Below are 10,315 nucleotides of genomic sequence, written 5' to 3' on the forward strand. Positions count from 1 at the left end.
TTGCCTCCAGCCCAGCTCGCCCATTGGCCAACCAGGCTGCGGTGCGTTCGGCCAATCAGAAGGGGCGATGGAGAGCCGGGGCGGAAAGAGCGAACGGAAAGGGGAAGCGAACGACGCGAGGAGGAGCCGGCTCCGGGCCGGGAGGGGTGCGGCGCGGGCAGGCCGGGAAGGACCACGTGCCTTCGGAGAGGCGGGGAGGAAGCGACGGAGTAGACGACTTTAGGGGAAACCGGCAAGGGGAAGGAGAGGCCCGGGAACGCGGCAGGGCGAGTTGTTTTGATCCACGTGGCCGGGCAGCCCTAGATGCCAGGGATCCAGGGATCCAGGGTTAAAGTAACCTGGAGAACCACGTTCTCCCCGGACGTGCCCTGTCTTCCTGGGCATTCCTTGCTCTCTCCGTTCGCTTTGCAGAGAGTAGATCTGAGCTTCGCTCTCTCCTGAGTCGGATACTTGTGGCTCCGTTCCCGGGCAGGGGCTCCCTGCCGTCCTGGGCGGGGTCTGGGGGCCGGGACCTGCTGGGATGACTCGAGTTGAGGAGGCTCAGCGGAAAGCAACACGGACGGTGGGTGGAAAAGGAAAGGGGCCCATTAGACGAATCTGACTCATCTTCTCTGACTAAGCGCCCGCAGCAGGTAGGAATTTAGCAGAGCTGGTGATCCTGGGACAATAGCACTTCCTAGATAATTCGTCTTAGAAAGTTAAAGAAGCTGCTTTACCACAAAGTATGAACTTCTGGAGGGCGGGGCCCGTGGCAGCTGACAGGGAATATTGTGACTGTTGAAAAAGGAAATGCACTCCAAGGATACCAGGGACATCATTAGTAGAGGCAGAAATGACACGAAATACGAAAGAACGTATTCAAAAATTTCAGAAAACAGAAATGGAAAATTATTTTAAAATATATTTAAATATCAACGAATAACACCTCCAATGTACAGGGAGATGTAAAGAAGCTGCTCGGGTCGGAAGCAAGGAATCGAGGCGTTGGGTGTGTTTAAACTTGGCGAGATAGGAAGAAGACACGCTGATACAAACTCCTTCAGAATCTTTGACTCCCAGTCCTTTCTAGTATTAAGTAGAACAACGTGCAGAGATAAATGTTTAAAATGCAGATGTTCCTTAAAGAAACACTTTTTAAGCCTAAAGAGGGGATTTAAAAAAAAATCAAAATGGAAGAAGTCAGTGAGCTTAACAGATATAAACAACTGAGTTTCCTTTGGGGGAGAGGCAATGAAAAGAGCTGCAGTACTTTAGGAATCACTTTGGAGAGGATATTGTAGTGGGGGAAAGGAAGGTAAAAACTTAGGAAGAAGAGTGGAAACTTTAAAGTCGTCAGTACTTTATATGCCGTCAGCTGGGCTGTGGCAAACAAGCTGTGCCTGGAAATAACTCACTGAAGGTTGACTTGAATATAAATTCAGTACAGATCTTAAATACAAATGATGACATTCCATTAGAAATTGTTATTCCTCAAAGACTCATTTAATTGAAGTAATATTGTATTTGCAAACCAGAGCACTAATGTTTTTCAAAATGAGTTTAGGATAAGAAAATTCTCTTGAAAAGCTGGAATATGTGTGTATTATGTGCCATCATAGATTTTATCATAAGCAGTGTTCAAGAAAACAAATTACCAGTGCATTCCCACCTTATGAATAAAAGTTATCTTGTCAGCATATCAATAGATGACTATTTTGTACTTCTTGGAATAAATTTCATGGTAGCTTTCATGATAAAGCTTATAGAAGTATCAGTTATATGTCTTCATGTCTCCAGCTACACGCAGAAGACTCCTAGAAAAGGGCTGCAATTAGTTACCAACTGAGAGAGATGCAATATAAATAGGAAATAACTGCAATTTATAATTTTATTTGTTTATCTAAAATCTGCATTCCTCCCTAGACAGTAAGCTCTCTGAAGTCAAGAACCATACTTGTTTTGTTCACTACTGTATACCCAGCACCTAATAGTACTTGGCACATAAATACTCAGGGACTATTTGTCAAATGCAAGAGTGTATACCCCTAAAGAGGTATACATGAAGCTGGAGACATGAAGACATATAACAGGAAAATCAGAAAAAAAATGCCTTTAAATATTATAGAAATGCTGCAGGCCTCCACTTAAATCGAAAAATAAGCTAACACCTCTTGATAAAAATGTGGATTGAGACCAAGCAGCAGCTTCTCCCCTCCTTCTGGAATGTCTGCCTGGTTCAGCCCGCCTGCCTCCACTCCTGCCTCCCCCATGTCCATTAGGGTGACCCAGAAGTCCTACAAGGTGTCCACCTCTGGCCCCTGGGCCTTCATCAGTGGCTTCTACATAAGCAGGCCCAGTGCCTGCATCCGCTCCTGGAAGCTTCTGAGTGGGCAGCAGCAGCTTCCGGGGTGGCCTGGGCGGAGGCTATGGTGGGCCCAGCAGCATGGGAGGCATCACCGCTGTCATGGTCAGCCAGAGCCTGCTGAGCCCCATTAACCTGGAGGTGGACCCCAGCATCCAGGCCGTGTGCACCCAGGAGAAGGAGTAGATCAAGACCCTCATCAACAAGTTTACCTCCTTCATAGACAAAGTATGTTTCCTAGAGCAGCAGAACAAGATGCTGGAGACAAAGTGGAGCCTCCTGCAGCAGCAGAAGACGGCTCAGAGCAACATGGAACATGTTTGAGAGCTACATCAACAACCTTAGGTGGCAGCTGGAGACTCTGGGCCAGGAGAAGCTAAAGCTGGAGGTGGAGCTGAGCAACATGCAGGCGCTGGTGGAGGACTTCAGGAACAAGTATGAGGATGAAATCAATAAGAGTACAGAGATGGAGAACGAATCTGTCCTCATCAAGAAGGATGTGGATGAAGCTTACATGAACAAGGTAGAGCTGGAGCCTCTCCTGGAAGGACTGACTGACGAGATCAACTTCCTCAGGTGTCTGTATGAAGAGGAGAGCGGGGAGCTGCAGTCCCAGATCTCAGGCATGTCTGTGGTGCTGTCCATGGACAACAGCCGCTCCCTGGACATGGACAGCATCATCGCTGAGATCAAGGTGCAGTACAAGGAGATTGCCATCCACAGCTGGGCTGAGGCTGAGAGCATGTACCAGATCAAGTATGAGGAACTGCATACTTGAAGCTGGCGGGGAAGCATGGGGATGTCCTGCAGCATACAAAGGCTGAGATCTCCAGAACATCAGCTGGCTGAGATTGAGGACCTCAAAGGCCAGAGGGGTTCCATGAAGGCCACCATTGCTGATGCCAAGCAGCATGGGGAGCTGGCCATTAAGGATGCCGACATCAAGCTGTCCGAGCTGGAGGCCGCTCTGCAGCCAGCCAAGCAGGACATGGCGCGGCAGCTGTGTGAGTACCAGGAGCTGATGAACATCAAGCTGGCCCTGGACATCAAGATCACCACTTACAGGAAGCTGCTAGGGTGAGGAGAGCCAGCTGGAGTCTGAGATGCAGAACATGAGTATCCATATGAAGACCACCAGCGACTATGCAGGTGGTCTGAGCTTGGCTTATGGAGGCCTCACAAACCCCGGCCTCAGCTATGGCCTGGGCTCCAGCTCCTTCAGCCTCACCAGTTCCACCAGGGCCATGGTTGTGAAGAAGATTGAGGCCCCCGATGGGAAGCTGGTGTCCTAGTCCTCTGACATCCTGCTCAAGTGAACAGCTGCAGCAGCCCCTCCCAGCTTGCCCCTTCTATGGCTGCCCCAGACACTAGGAGGGAGGCCGCTGTGCAGGGGAGCACAGAGAATGGGAGACTCACCTGAAGCTCAGCCCTAGCCCTCAGCCCACCCTCAGTGGAGTTTACTACCTGGCAACCCCCCTTACCCATGCCTCCAGCTACAAAACAATTCAATTGCCTTTTTTTTTTTTTTTTTTTTGGTCTAAAATAAAACCTCAGCTAGCTCTGCCAGAAAAAAAAAAAAAAAAAAAACGTGGATTCAGTCGTTATTGCTTCTAGTTTATTGAGTTCCTTCTATTTATATAAATTCTTGATTTGGTATCATGCTCATTCTGAGGTGAAAGTTTAGGGAATAAATCAGACATACATTTCAGGGCAAAACCCTCTACGTATTTAAAAGTAATTATGGCACACTTTGTTAAACAATTATTCTGAATTATAATTCTTAGATAGTCTACTGGCTTAAATTTATTACTTGAAATTGTCACTACTCATTTGCCAAGTTTACATGTTTATTGTCTGTACTTCCCGGTTCTTCCCAGATAGATCAAATGGGCAAAGAAGTCCTTCAGGGAGTTGGTAATAACTCTACATGCTGATTGGTAACTGAATTAGCAAGATATGGTAGATCTAACTGGTTAGATTTCAATTTAACTTGCTGAACTAAGGAAGTAATAAAATGCAGAATTATTAGTAAACATTTCAGTATTATATTAATTTGGGCTGTTATAATAAATTACCACAAACTGAGTGGTTTAAACAATAAACATTTACTTCTCACAGGGAGGATGTGGAGTCCATTATTAAGGCAGATCTGGTATCTGGTGAGAACTCACTTTCTGGTTTGGAGATGGCTATCTACTCATTGTATCCTTGTATGTTGGATAGTAGCCAGAGAGCAAGCTCTCATTTCTCTTATACGGGCACTAATCCCATTTATGAGGGCTTCATCCTCATGACCTAATCACCTCCCTAAAACCTCACCCTTAATGCCATCATATTGGGGGTTAAGATTTCAACATAAATTTTGGGGGAACACAAACATTTAGTATATAACTAATATAGACTATTTAACAAAGATGCTTTTGTGTATGTGAAGTATAGCTGTTATAACCAAACACCAGAAAACCTATTCTGTATCTGAGACCTGTTTTCCAACAGGCCATTTGGTGTTAGGTAAGGGTATCTTGACTTGTAATGACTCTTGGAATTGGGAAAGTCTAAACTATTATGGAGTGCTTTCAGTGTGCCATAAAATTCTCTTACAGTCACTTTCTGAATAAAGAGACCCTCTCTGTTCTGAAACAGACGTTTGGGAAGACTTACACAGGATTTTGGTTGATCAAATGCAATCTCAAAAGTAATTATAATTGTTAATTAGTTTAGACTATTCTCATGATTTATGCATTAAACTGGATTATAGAATCTATCTTTATAATATGTATCTTATGATTTCTGTTACTGTTTGTGGGAATACCTTAGATTATGTTTGATTTCTGGAGCAAAAGTCTGGGTAATATTGGCTGAAAAAAAAGGATTTTCTTTTTTTCTTTTTGAGACAGGGTCTCACTCTGTTGCCCAGGCTGGAGTGCAGTGACACAATCTCAGCTCACTGCAACCTCTGCCTCCTGGGTTCAAGCAGTTCTTCTGCCTCAGCCTCCCAAGTAGCTGGGATTACAGGCATTCGCTACCATGCCCGGCTAATTTTTGTATTTTTAGTAGAGACGGGGTTTCACTATGTTGGTCAGGCTGGTCTTGAACTCCTGACCTTGTGATCCGTCTGCCTTGGCCTCCCAAAGTGCTGGGATTACAGGCGTGAGCCACTGCATCCGGCCTCAGGAATTGCATATGTTGCTAAATCTTACTAAAATATAATTGTTGTTACAGTTGGGCTGCTGCTTTTTTGAGAGAAAAACATTGAGCCTTTGATAATATACCTTTATTTTCTCTGGAGAACAAAGTTGATCAGGTAATAGGGACTTCATTCATTTTCATTGCCAGACTTTTCTGACTTATAACTTGGGGAGCCTGGAGAGACAATTGTTACCAAATATTGAGCACCTACCATATTCTAGGTCTAGGTGTTTTATCTATTTAAAGTGCTTTATTATTATTATTATTGTTATTTGTATTTCTGCTCTTATAGGCAGACAATTTTGACTGAAGCCCCTGTTAAAGATAATGAATTAAAAGGCTACACATTGATGTTATTTATTTTTTTGTGTGTGTGAGAGTCTTACTCTGTTGCTCAGGCTGGAGTGCAGTGGTGTGATCTCTGCTCACTGCAACCTCTGTCTCTCAGGTTCAAGTGATTCTCCTGTATCAGCCTCCTGAGAAGCTGGGATTACAGGCACCTGCCACCACGCCTGGCTAACTTTTTTGTATTTTTGTTGGAGGCAGGGTTTCACTGTGTTGGCCAGGCTGGTTTCGAACTCCTGATCTCAAGTGATTCTGCCTGCCTCAGCCTCCCAAGTGCTAGTATTACAGGTGTGAGCCACACCTCACGTAACCATTGATGTTAATTTGATTGAGAGAGATGAGTCACCCAGTTTTTCTTTAGCTTAGTGTTTTTTGTTTTTTTTTTTTTGAGACAGAGTTTCATTCTTGTTGCCCAGACTGGAGTGCAATAGCGCGATCTCGGCTCACTGTAACCTCCATCTGCCAAGTTCAAGCAATTCTCCTGCCTCAGCCTCCCAAGTAGCTGGGACTACAGGCATGTGTCACCACGTCTGGCTAATTGTTTTTTTTTGGAGTCTCACTCTGTCACCTAGGCTGGAGTGCAATGGCGTGGTCTCAGCTCACTGCAATCTCCACCTCCTGGGTTCAAGAGATTCTCCTGCCTCAGTCTTCTGAGTAGCTGGGACTACAGGCATGTGCCACCACACCTGGGTAATTTTTGTATTTTTAGTAGAGATGGGGTTTCACTATGTTGGCCAAGCTGGTCTCAAAATCCTCACCTCATGATCTGCCTGCCTCGGCTTCCCAAAGTGCTGGGATTACAGGCGTGAGCCACTGAGCCCAGTTATGCCTGACTAATTTTTTTTGTATTTTTAGTAGACAGGGTTTACCATGATAGTTAGGTTGGTCTCGAACTCCTGAACTTAGGTGATCCACCTGCCTTGGCCTCCCAAACTGCTGGGATTACAGGCGTGAGCCACTGTGCCCAGCCTTTTTTTTTTTTTTTTTTAAATATATACTTAGTTTTAACTATTTAATTGGAGAAAAATAGAATTATGGGCCCAGCCTCCAGGCCCAATAGTTTTCATTTTAGGCAAGCTCCTTTTTTTTGTTGTTTAAACTTTTTATTTTAAACTAATTACAGATTCACAGGAATTCCAAAAAAATGTACCAGGGGATCCCATATGTCCTTTACTCAGCCTTTCCCAATGGTATCATCTTGTATAACTGTAGTACACTATCAAAACAAGGAAATTGTTACTGATATAATCCACACAGGTTATTCAGAGGGGATGCAAGACATTAGAATGGAGGGAATATGTCAAAGTATGAGGCAATGCCCATGTATTGGAACCTTTTAGAACCTTATACTTTATGGAAAAAATTTCTATGTCAGTGATGACAGTTGTTACCAAATATGGAGCACCTACTGTATTCTAGTTCTAGGTGTTTTATCTATGTAAAGTATTTTATTATTATTGTCATTTGTATTTCTGCCATTATAGGCAGGTAATAGTAATTAAGCACTTATGTGGCAGTCAGTTGTTTTTTAGAGATGGAGTCTTGCTCTGTTGCCCAGGCTGGAGTGGAATGGCGATATTTTGGCTCACTGCAACCTCTGCCTCCCGGGTTCAGGTGATTCGCCTCCAGCCTCAGCCTCCCGAGTACCTGGGATTACAGGCAGAAGCCACCATGACCAGCTAATTTTTGTATTTTTAGTAGAGACAGGGTTTCACCATGTTGGCCAGGCTGGTTTCAAACTCCTGACCTCAAATAATCCACCTGCCTCGGCCTTCCAGAGCACTAGGATTACAGGCCTGAGTCACCACGCCCGGCCTGGCAGTCAGTCTTTTAAGCAATATATGTATGTTAACTCATTGAATCCTCACAACCACCCTATGAGTTGAGTATACTCACTTTACAGATGAGAAAATTGAAATACAAAGAAGTTTAGTAATTTGCCCAAGATCACATAGTAGCTGCCATTTGAACTGGGTATGACACTAGAGTTGGCACTTCTAATTACCATGGTGGTATATATACTTCACTGCGCATGGCAACCTTTAAAGGCAGGCATTTCCATTTTCTGTTTGAGGAAACTGAGGTGCAAAGAAGCGAAGTAATTTGCTCAACACTAACAAAGTAATTTGCTAGAACCCTAGTTGGATTCCAGCCCTGTCTAGCTGTAGACTCCCGCTATTTCTAGTTGACCATTCTAGATAGACCCTGGCCTATCACAGTGATCTCAGCTGGATCTCTGAAGAGGTCTAGTTCTGAAATGCCCAAGGGAATGGTTTGCAAACTTCAGAATGCATTTGAATCACCTGGAAGGTTAAAAACCAGATTGGTGGCCTCCATCTCCAGGGTTTCTGTTTCAGTAAGATTGGGATAGCCTCTGAAAATGTGGATTTCTAACAAGAGCTCAGGTGATGCTAATGATATTTCAGTTCCTAGAATATGCTTTGACAACTACTAGATCTGGCCCAACAGAGCTCATTATAAGGTGATTTCAGCATTAAGTAAGAACAGAATTAAAGGTTAATTAGGCATCACAGTAATAGATCACATGTCATGCAACACTTCAAAGTTATGCAAGTTGGCTGGGCATGGTGGTTCAAAACTGTAATCCCAGCAATTTGGGAGGCTGAAGCAGGTGGATCACTTGGGCCGAGGAGTTTGAGACCAGACTGTGCAACATGGTGAAACCCTGTCTTTACAAAAAAGAAAAAAGAAAAAATTAGCCAGGCATGGTGGCATGCGCCTGTAGTCTCATCTACTTGGGAAGTGGAGGTGGGAGAATCACTTGGGCCTGGGAAGTCGAGGCTGCAGTGAGCCGTGATCACACCACTGCACTCCAGCCTGGGTGACAGGAGTAAGACCTTGTGTCAAAAAAAGGAAAAAAAAAAAGGAATGAATGTGTAAATTCATTATTATACATCTCTTACTAAAAAAAAAGTACCAAATAATTAGTATTTCAAAGACGGCATTTAACAAGCCAGTAATACCCAGTTCCATATTACTCTCTGAATAGATTTATGCACTACTTTCCTGGGATTCTCTCTGCTTCTAGTTTTTCTCTTGAGTTTTCTCAAATGCTATTTTCTTTGTGACATTCTTCACTGAGACTGGCTCTGCTGAGCATGCAAAGTGTATTCTGAGTCTTTTGGTGTTAACTTAAATCTCATATACTCTGCCACTGCCTTCTCTAGCTCCTTGAAGGATCAAGCTTGTCCTTGTTCTTGAATCAATTCTCAAAGAGGCAGACTGTCTCCATTAACTATTCTTTCTCTGTTCCTGAATTGTAGCCCATTTGCCAGATATTCTGTTTACCTTCTGCTAGCCTCCTTCTCAGGGCCCTACCCCTAGAGGTCCAGTCAGGAGGATTGGAGCTTCGTGCCCCATCTGGACTGACCTTTTGGAACTATCTCTGACACCAACAAACAGAACTACTAGGTTAGCTTCTCTGTTTTTAATCACCCTGTTCAGGGGGATTCCTTTACAATCAAAACAAGGAAAAAAAAAAGAAAACTGTTCATTCTTAATCCTGCTAGTGGTGCTACTCAGTTACTCAAGCTGAAAACATTAAGTAACTTTGATTTTTCATCCTTTTCTTTTGCATCCCATGCTCAATCAGTGCCAAATCGTAATGATTAAGTATCTTCAGAGTCTCTCACATTTGCCTACTTTTCATTCTCAATGCCTCTGCCCTGTTCAAGACTTGTAAGAATTGTTTCATATTCATGATATCTCAGAGTTGGGAAAAAGTATAACTATTACTTAGATCAACCATCGGTTTTGTGCTTGCGTTTTCCCTTCAATATTCCCATCAGGTGGTTTTTCCAACCTCAATACTTTTTGAGTCGTAGCCCATTCAGCCTTCGGAGGATACCGCTAGTAAGTTTTTCTTGTAAGAAACATATGCATCTAATCATTTAAAATAAAAAGTAATTGTAATATTTAGGGTAAAAGGAAGTATTTATGGAAATAACAAAGGGCAAATGCATTAAATAGAACTCTTTTTTGTATTTGTGAAAATGACATAATTCTACCTTCAGTAATACCACACACCTGGATCATCTGTTTTGAAATGTGAGAATAGTAGTGCTAATCAAACTGGCAAAAATTAATTCTCAGGAATATAAGTGTCTTTAATCATTTTAATGAAGACAGACTGATGTCCTAAAACAGATGACTGCCTTGGATAATCTCACATAAGTAAGACACTGAAGCATTTATCAGTTGTTTTTCTTTATTGCTGAGCATAGATTATATGTGACATATGATACCATGTATTGGTACCTACCATGTATTGGTACCTACCATGACATACAGTACATGATTATAATTGTGTAACATGAATTAAAAACCAGTGTAAGATTGACCCTTTTAAAGCATGGAATTTAGCCTTAAAATACACACCTCATAGGATTTATCAGATTTCTATTTATAGTCTGTCACCAT

General features: G+C 43.1%; 1 pseudogene; it reads left to right on the forward strand.

Moving 5' to 3' along the window:
• The first annotated feature begins 217 nt into the window (after nt 1-217).
• On the forward strand, nt 218-3,850 carry LOC105713544 (keratin, type II cytoskeletal 8-like; annotated as a pseudogene).
• The last annotated feature ends 6,465 nt before the right edge of the window (nt 3,851-10,315 follow it).

Source organism: Aotus nancymaae, unplaced genomic scaffold (assembly GCF_030222135.1).
Source record: "Aotus nancymaae isolate 86718 unplaced genomic scaffold, 86718_ANA_hifiasm-v0.15.2.pri h1tg000019l, whole genome shotgun sequence".
Classification (NCBI taxonomy): domain Eukaryota; kingdom Metazoa; phylum Chordata; class Mammalia; order Primates; family Aotidae; genus Aotus; species Aotus nancymaae.